This window comes from Diorhabda sublineata, chromosome 6 (assembly GCF_026230105.1).
Source record: "Diorhabda sublineata isolate icDioSubl1.1 chromosome 6, icDioSubl1.1, whole genome shotgun sequence".
NCBI lineage: Eukaryota > Metazoa > Arthropoda > Insecta > Coleoptera > Chrysomelidae > Diorhabda > Diorhabda sublineata.
The window spans coordinates 2,523,753-2,534,844 of NC_079479.1; positions in this window are offsets into that span (position 1 = coordinate 2,523,753).

The window sequence follows — 11,092 nt, forward strand, 5'->3', positions numbered from 1 at the left end:
GTTCAACCAATTTGAGAAATTCACCCATGGAAATCATATAAGTGTAAGATAGGGCGTTATCATGATGAAGAAGCAATTTTTCTTTTTACCTTTTCAACGAATGATGCCTTTTAATGTTTTACGACAAACATAACCTCAAAAAACTGTCGCCATCACTTTTCCGACTGTTGTAACTGTCTATATCTTTTTCAGAGTAAATTCGCTTTTTACCATGCTGAGTTTTGGTTATTTTCTCATTTCGGGATTGTCATTAATGCCTTTGGAATGTTGAAAGTATTTATTTTTGAGCGCAGTTATAGCAATCAGGTTTTGTGCACTGTAAACAAACAAGGAAGACACAAATTTTTCTTCATTCTATGATTTCTTCTTGTGTATTTGGGACGCCAAATCACGTGGAACCTTCATCACCAAACGTCGTTTCGTGTCGTTTTGAACTAATCGCATTTTTCTTTTCGATGTACTTTATAATGAATTTACTACGTACTAAAAAGTTATGCAAAGGGTCCATCGTTTGAGAAACTACCATTGCAGCTTCATCGGTGGTCCTAGTAACCATTAAGAAGCAACTATTTAGATCACGTGGTATTCCTGGACAGCGACTCATTTATATGATCTCAACGAATCCACAAAGACATTTCCCAACTTGTTAAATTTGACAAATTTGAAGAGTTTGAAAAAATAATCAAAGAAGAACTTAAAAACTCAATAAATAAAAAAGAAAACATGACCAAGTTGGCCAAGAATAAGAGATAATTGTAGAAGTGATGAAACTGAAATCAATAGAATTAACGAAACTGGTAAAAGTACAGGACAGTAAGAGACATCTTCAGACAATCCTCCTAGTGCACGTCTTGGTGTATTGGTGTTAAGAACAGATACAAGCAAGCCTAGCACTTTTGGCGTCCTTGACTCTGGTGATGGAAATGTTTGGGGTTTGGTATATAGGTTGGGTTGAAGGCGAGGACTCGAAATATGTAACCATTCATGTAAAAGTGATTCTATAGATGTAATTAAATAAAAAATGGCAAATAAATTGTACAGTAATTACTTGAAATCACTCAAAAACACTTAAAACGAACTGCACTTAACCTAACCTAACTTCACCTAAACTGAATCAATATAACCTAAGGAATTGTTACGAAAAAAAACGTTGGAACTTGAACAAAACGCAAATTGAAGTATTCTGGTGTGTTATGTGCATGGATAATCATTCATCCTGATGAACTCGATACAAACCACATAAGAACTTCATTAAATTATTGTATTAACGATATTTCTAGATAATTCTGAATTAAAAGTGGATTAAAAAAGAGAAATGATCATAATTTCGAACGTATTACAAACGAAAAAGTCCTTGAAAGGATACAAAACGCAAATTGAAGTATTTTGGTGTGTTATGGGCATGGATAATCATTCATCCTGATGAACCCGATACAAACCACATAAGAACTTCATCAAATTATTGTATTGACGATATTTCTAGATAATTCTGAATTAAAAGTGGATTAAAAAAGAGAAATTATCATAATTTCGAACGTATTACAAACGAAAAAGTCCTTGAAAGGATAAAAAACGCAAATTGAAGTATTTTGGTGTGTTATGGGCATGGATAATCATTCATCCTGATGAACCCGATACAAACCACATAAGAACTTCATCAAATTATTGTATTGACGATATTTCTAGATAATTCTGAATTAAAAGTGGATTAAAAAAGAGAAATTATCATAATTTCGAACGTATTACAAACGAAATAGTCCTTGAAAGGATACAAAACGCAAATTGAAGTATTTTGGTGTGTTATGGGCCTGGATAATCATTCATCCTGATGAACCCGATACAAACCACATAAGAACTTCATCAAATTATTGTATTGACGATATTTCTAGATAATTCTGAATTAAAAGTGGATTAAAAAAGAGAAATTATCATAATTTCGAACGTATTACAAACGAAAAAGTCCTTGAAAGGATAAAAAACGCAAATTGAAGTATTTTGGTGTGTTATGGGCATGGATAATCATTCATCCTGATGAACCCGATACAAACCACATAAGAACTTCATCAAATTATTGTATTGACGATATTTCTAGATAATTCTGAATTAAAAGTGGATTAAAAAAGAGAAATTATCATAATTTCGAACGTATTACAAACGAAATAGTCCTTGAAAGGATACAAAACGCAAATTGAAGTATTTTGGTGTGTTATGGGCCTGGATAATCATTCATCCTGATGAACCCGATACAAACCACATAAGAACTTCATCAAATTATTGTATTAACGGTATTTCTAGATAATTCTGAATTAAAAGTGGATTAAAAAAGAGAAATTATCATAATTTCGAACGTATTACAAACGAAAAAGTCCTTGAAAGGATAAAAAACGCAAATTGAAGTATTTTGGTGTGTTATGGGCATGGATAATCATTCATCCTGATGAACTCGATACAAACCACATAAGAACTTCATCAAATTATTGTATTGACGATATTTCTAGATAATTCTGAATTTAAAGTGGATTAAAAAAGAGAAATTATCATAATTTCGAACGTATTACAAACGAAAAAGTCCTTGAAAGGATAAAAAACGCAAATTGAAGTATTTTGGTGTGTTATGGGCATGGATAATCATTCATCCTGATGAACCCGGTACAAACCACATAAGAACTTCATTAAATTATTGTATTAACGATATTTCTAGATAATTCTGAATTAAAAGTGGATTAAAAAAGAGAAATTATCATAATTTCGAACGTATTACAAACGAAAAAGTCCTTGAAAGGATAAAAAACGCAAATTGAAGTATTTTGGTGTGTTATGGGCATGGATAATCATTCATCCTGATGAACTCGATACAAACCACATAAGAACTTCATCAAATTATTGTATTGACGATATTTCTAGGTAATTCTGAATTAAAAGTGGATTAAAAAAGAGAAATTATCATAATTTCGAACGTATTACAAACGAAAAAGTCCTTGAAAGGATAAAAAACGCAAATTGAAGTATTTTGGTGTGTTATGGGCATGGATAATCATTCATCCTGATGAACCCGGTACAAACCACATAAGAACTTCATTAAATTATTGTATTAACGATATTTCTAGATAATTCTGAATTAAAAGTGGATTAAAAAAGAGAAATTATCATAATTTCGAACGTATTACAAACGAAAAAGTCCTTGAAAGGATAAAAAACGCAAATTGAAGTATTTTGGTGTGTTATGGGCATGGATAATCATTCATCCTGATGAACTCGATACAAACCACATAAGAACTTCATTAAATTATTGTATTAACGATATTTCTAGACAATTCTGAATTAAAAGTGGATTAAAAAAGAGAAATTATCATAATTTCAAAGATATTACAAACGAAAAAGTCCTTGAAAGGATATAAAACGCAAATTAAAGTATTTTGGTGTGTTATGGGCATGGATAATCATTCATCCTGATGAACTCGATACAAACCACATAAGAACTTCATTAAATTATTGTATTAACGATATTTCTAGATAATTCTGAATTAAAAGTGGATTAAAAAAGAGAAATGATCATAATTTCGAACGTATTACAAACGAAAAAGTCCTTGAAAGGATACAAAACGCAAATTGAAGTATTTTGGTGTGTTATGGGCATGGATAATCATTCATCCTGATGAACTCGATACAAACCACATAAGAACTTCATCAAATTATTGTATTGACGATATTTCTAGATAATTCTGAATTAAAAGTGGATTAAAAAAGAGAAATTATCATAATTTCGAACGTATTACAAACGAAAAAGTCCTTGAAAGGATACAAAACGCAAATTGAAGTATTTTGGTGTGTTATGGGCATGGATAATCATTCATCCTGATGAACTCGATACAAACCACATAAGAACTTCATCAAATTATTGTATTGACGATATTTCTAGACAATTCTGAATTAAAAGTGGATTAAAAAAGAGAAATTATCATAATTTCGAACGTATTACAAACGAAAAAGTCCTTGAAAGGATACAAAACGCAAATTGAAGTATTTTGGTGTGTTATGGGCATGGATAATCATTCATCCTGATGAACCCGATACAAACCACATAAGAACTTCATCAAATTATTGTATTGACGATATTTCTAGACAATTCTGAATTAAAAGTGGATTAAAAAAGAGAAATGATCATAATTTCGAACGTATTACAAACGAAAAAGTCCTTGAAAGGATACAAAACGCAAATTGAAGTATTTTGGTGTGTTATGGGCATGGATAATCATTCATCCTGATGAACCCGATACAAACCACATAAGAACTTCATTAAATTATTGTATTAACGATATTTCTAGACAATTCTGAATTTAAAGTGGATTAAAAAAGAGAAATGATCATAATTTCGAACATATTACAAACGAAATAGTCCTTGAAAGGATACAAAACGCAAATTGAAGTATTTTGGTGTGTTATGGGCATGGATAATCATTCATCCTGATGAACCCGATACAAACCACATAAGAACTTCATTAAATTATTGTATTAACGATATTTCTAGACAATTCTGAATTTAAAGTGGATTAAAAAAGAGAAATGATCATAATTTCGAACATATTACAAACGAAATAGTCCTTGAAAGGATACAAAACGCAAATTGAAGTATTTTGGTGTGTTATGGGCCTGGATAATCATTCATCCTGATGAACCCGATACAAACCACATAAGAACTTCATCAAATTATTGTATTGACGATATTTCTAGATAATTCTGAATTAAAAGTGGATTAAAAAAGAGAAATTATCATAATTTCGAACATATTACAAACGAAGAAGTCCTTGAAAGGATAAAAAACGCAAATTGAAGTATTTTGGTGTGTTATGGGCCTGGATAATCATTCATCCTGATGAACCCGATACAAACCACATAAGAACTTCATCAAATTATTGTATTGACGATATTTCTAGATAATTCTGAATTTAAAGTGGATTAAAAAAGAGAAATTATCATAATTTCGAACGTATTACAAACGAAAAAGTCCTTGAAAGGATACAAAACGCAAATTGAAGTATTTTGGTGTGTTATGGACATGGATAATCATTCATCCTGATGAACCCGATACAAACCACATAAGAACTTCATTAAATTATTGTATTAACGATATTTCTAGATAATTCTGAATTAAAAGTGGATTAAAAAAGAGAAATTATCATAATTTCGAACGTATTACAAACGAAAAAGTCCTTGAAAGGATACAAAACGCAAATTGAAGTATTTTGGTGTGTTATGGGCCTGGATAATCATTCATCCTGATGAACTCGATACAAACCACATAAGAACTTCATTAAATTATTGTATTAACGATATTTCTAGATAATTCTGAATTAAAAGTGGATTAAAAAAGAGAAATTATCATAATTTCGAACGTATTACAAACGAAAAAGTCCTTGAAAGGATACAAAACGCAAATTGAAGTATTTTGGTGTGTTATGGGCATGGATAATCATTCATCCTGATGAACCCGATACAAACCACATAAGAACTTCATCAAATTATTGTATTGACGATATTTCTAGACAATTCTGAATTAAAAGTGGATTAAAAAAGAGAAATTATCATAATTTCGAACGTATTACAAACGAAAAAGTCCTTGAAAGGATACAAAACGCAAATTGAAGTATTTTGGTGTGTTATGGGCATGGATAATCATTCATCCTGATGAACCCGATACAAACCACATAAGAACTTCATCAAATTATTGTATTGACGATATTTCTAGACAATTCTGAATTAAAAGTGGATTAAAAAAGAGAAATGATCATAATTTCGAACGTATTACAAACGAAAAAGTCCTTGAAAGGATACAAAACGCAAATTGAAGTATTTTGGTGTGTTATGGGCATGGATAATCATTCATCCTGATGAACCCGATACAAACCACATAAGAACTTCATTAAATTATTGTATTAACGATATTTCTAGATAATTCTGAATTAAAAGTGGATTAAAAAAGAGAAATTATCATAATTTCGAACGTATTACAAACGAAAAAGTCCTTGAAAGGATACAAAACGCAAATTGAAGTATTTTGGTGTGTTATGGGCATGGATAATCATTCATCCTGATGAACCCGATACAAACCACATAAGAACTTCATCAAATTATTGTATTGACGATATTTCTAGATAATTCTGAATTAAAAGTGGATTAAAAAAGAGAAATTATCATAATTTCGAACGTATTACAAACGAAAAAGTCCTTGAAAGGATACAAAACGCAAATTGAAGTATTTTGGTGTGTTATGGTCATGGATAATCATTCATCCTGATGAACCCGATACAAACCACATAAGAACTTCATTAAATTATTGTATTGACGATATTTCTAGATAATTCTGAATTAAAAGTGGATTAAAAAAGAGAAATTATCATAATTTCGAACGTATTACAAACGAAAAAGTCCTTGAAAGGATAAAAAACGCAAATTGAAGTATTTTGGTGTGTTATGGGCATGGATAATCATTCATCCTGATGAACTCGATACAAACCACATAAGAACTTCATCAAATTATTGTATTGACGATATTTCTAGATAATTCTGAATTAAAAGTGGATTAAAAAAGAGAAATGATCATAATTTCGAACATATTACAAACGAAATAGTCCTTGAAAGGATACAAAACGCAAATTGAAGTATTTTGGTGTGTTATGGGCATGGATAATCATTCATCCTGATGAACCCGATACAAACCACATAAGAACTTCATTAAATTATTGTATTGACGATATTTCTAGATAATTCTGAATTAAAAGTGGATTAAAAAAGAGAAATTATCATAATTTCGAACGTATTACAAACGAAAAAGTCCTTGAAAGGATAAAAAACGCAAATTGAAGTATTTTGGTGTGTTATGGGCATGGATAATCATTCATCCTGATGAACCCGATACAAACCACATAAGAACTTCATCAAATTATTGTATTGACGATATTTCTAGATAATTCTGAATTTAAAGTGGATTAAAAAAGAGAAATTATCATAATTTCGAACATATTACAAACGAAGAAGTCCTTGAAAGGATAAAAAACGCAAATTGAAGTATTTTGGTGTGTTATGGGCCTGGATAATCATTCATCCTGATGAACTCGATACAAACCACATAAGAACTTCATTAAATTATTGTATTAACGATATTTCTAGATAATTCTGAATTAAAAGTGGATTAAAAAAGAGAAATTATCATAATTTCGAACGTATTACAAACGAAAAAGTCCTTGAAAGGATACAAAACGCAAATTGAAGTATTTTGGTGTGTTATGGGCCTGGATAATCATTCATCCTGATGAACTCGATACAAACCACATAAGAACTTCATTAAATTATTGTATTAACGATATTTCTAGATAATTCTGAATTAAAAGTGGATTAAAAAAGAGAAATTATCATAATTTCGAACGTATTACAAACGAAAAAGTCCTTGAAAGGATAAAAAACGCAAATTGAAGTATTTTGGTGTGTTATGGGCATGGATAATCATTCATCCTGATGAACCCGATACAAACCACATAAGAACTTCATTAAATTATTGTATTAACGATATTTCTAGATAATTCTGAATTTAAAGTGGATTAAAAAAGAGAAATTATCATAATTTCGAACGTATTACAAACGAAAAAGTCCTTGAAAGGATAAAAAACGCAAATTGAAGTATTTTGGTGTGTTATGGTCATGGATAATCATTCATCCTGATGAACCCGATACAAACCACATAAGAACTTCATCAAATTATTGTATTGACGATATTTCTAGATAATTCTGAATTAAAAGTGGATTAAAAAAGAGAAATTATCATAATTTCGAACGTATTACAAACGAAAAAGTCCTTGAAAGGATACAAAACGCAAATTGAAGTATTTTGGTGTGTTATGGGCCTGGATAATCATTCATCCTGATGAACTCGATACAAACCACATAAGAACTTCATTAAATTATTGTATTAACGATATTTCTAGATAATTCTGAATTAAAAGTGGATTAAAAAAGAGAAATTATCATAATTTCGAACGTATTACAAACGAAAAAGTCCTTGAAAGGATAAAAAACGCAAATTGAAGTATTTTGGTGTGTTATGGGCATGGATAATCATTCATCCTGATGAACCCGATACAAACCACATAAGAACTTCATTAAATTATTGTATTAACGATATTTCTAGATAATTCTGAATTAAAAGTGGATTAAAAAAGAGAAATTATCATAATTTCGAACGTATTACAAACGAAAAAGTCCTTGAAAGGATACAAAACGCAAATTGAAGTATTTTGGTGTGTTATGGGCCTGGATAATCATTCATCCTGATGAACTCGATACAAACCACATAAGAACTTCATTAAATTATTGTATTAACGATATTTCTAGATAATTCTGAATTAAAAGTGGATTAAAAAAGAGAAATTATCATAATTTCGAACGTATTACAAACGAAAAAGTCCTTGAAAGGATAAAAAACGCAAATTGAAGTATTTTGGTGTGTTATGGGCATGGATAATCATTCATCCTGATGAACCCGATACAAACCACATAAGAACTTCATTAAATTATTGTATTAACGATATTTCTAGATAATTCTGAATTTAAAGTGGATTAAAAAAGAGAAATTATCATAATTTCGAACGTATTACAAACGAAAAAGTCCTTGAAAGGATAAAAAACGCAAATTGAAGTATTTTGGTGTGTTATGGTCATGGATAATCATTCATCCTGATGAACCCGATACAAACCACATAAGAACTTCATCAAATTATTGTATTGACGATATTTCTAGACAATTCTGAATTAAAAGTGGATTAAAAAAGAGAAATGATCATAATTTCGAACGTATTACAAACGAAAAAGTCCTTGAAAGGATACAAAACGCAAATTGAAGTATTTTGGTGTGTTATGGGCATGGATAATCATTCATCCTGATGAACCCGATACAAACCACATAAGAACTTCATTAAATTATTGTATTAACGATATTTCTAGACAATTCTGAATTTAAAGTGGATTAAAAAAGAGAAATGATCATAATTTCGAACATATTACAAACGAAATAGTCCTTGAAAGGATACAAAACGCAAATTGAAGTATTTTGGTGTGTTATGGGCCTGGATAATCATTCATCCTGATGAACCCGATACAAACCACATAAGAACTTCATTAAATTATTGTATTAACGATATTTCTAGACAATTCTGAATTTAAAGTGGATTAAAAAAGAGAAATGATCATAATTTCGAACATATTACAAACGAAATAGTCCTTGAAAGGATACAAAACGCAAATTGAAGTATTTTGGTGTGTTATGGGCCTGGATAATCATTCATCCTGATGAACCCGATACAAACCACATAAGAACTTCATTAAATTATTGTATTAACGATATTTCTAGACAATTCTGAATTTAAAGTGGATTAAAAAAGAGAAATGATCATAATTTCGAACATATTACAAACGAAATAGTCCTTGAAAGGATACAAAACGCAAATTGAAGTATTTTGGTGTGTTATGGGCCTGGATAATCATTCATCCTGATGAACCCGATACAAACCACATAAGAACTTCATTAAATTATTGTATTGACGATATTTCTAGACAATTCTGAATTTAAAGTGGATTAAAAAAGAGAAATGATCATAATTTCGAACATATTACAAACGAAATAGTCCTTGAAAGGATACAAAACGCAAATTGAAGTATTTTGGTGTGTTATGGGCCTGGATAATCATTCATCCTGATGAACTCGATACAAACCACATAAGAACTTCATCAAATTATTGTATTGACGATATTTCTAGACAATTCTGAATTAAAAGTGGATTAAAAAAGAGAAATTATCATAATTTCGAACGTATTACAAACGAAGAAGTCCTTGAAAGGATAAAAAACGCAAATTGAAGTATTTTGGTGTGTTATGGGCATGGATAATCATTCATCCTGTTGAACCCGATACAAACCACATAAGAACTTCATCAAATTATTGTATTGACGATATTTCTAGATAATTCTGAATTTAAAGTGGATTAAAAAAGAGAAATTATCATAATTTCGAACATATTACAAACGAAGAAGTCCTTGAAAGGATAAAAAACGCAAATTGAAGTATTTTGGTGTGTTATGGGCATGGATAATCATTCATCCTGATGAACCCGATACAAACCACATAAGAACTTCATCAAATTATTGTATTGACGATATTTCTAGATAATTCTGAATTTAAAGTGGATTAAAAAAGAGAAATTATCATAATTTCGAACATATTACAAACGAAGAAGTCCTTGAAAGGATAAAAAACGCAAATTGAAGTATTTTGGTGTGTTATGGGCATGGATAATCATTCATCCTGATGAACCCGATACAAACCACATAAGAACTTCATCAAATTATTGTATTGACGATATTTCTAGACAATTCTGAATTTAAAGTGGATTAAAAAAGAGAAATTATCATAATTTCGAACATATTACAAACGAAGAAGTCCTTGAAAGGATAAAAAACGCAAATTGAAGTATTTTGGTGTGTTATGGGCATGGATAATCATTCATCCTGATGAACCCGATACAAACCACATAAGAACTTCATCAAATTATTGTATTGACGATATTTCTAGATAATTCTGAATTAAAAGTGGATTAAAAAAGAGAAATTATCATAATTTCGAACGTATTACAAACGAGAAAGTCCTTGAAAGGATAAAAAACGCAAATTGAAGTATTTTGGTGTGTTATGGGCATGGATAATCATTCATCCTGATGAACCCGATACAAACCACATAAGAACTTCATCAAATTATTGTATTGACGATATTTCTAGATAATTCTGAATTTAAAGTGGATTAAAAAAGAGAAATTATCATAATTTCGAACGTATTACAAACGAAAAAGTCCTTGAAAGGATACAAAACGCAAATTGAAGTATTTTGGTGTGTTATGGGCCTGGATAATCATTCATCCTGATGAACTCGATACAAACCACATAAGAACTTCATTAAATTATTGCATTGACGATATTTCTAGATAATTCTGAATTAAAAGTGGATTAAAAAAGAGAAATTATCATAATTTCGAACGTATTACAAACGAGA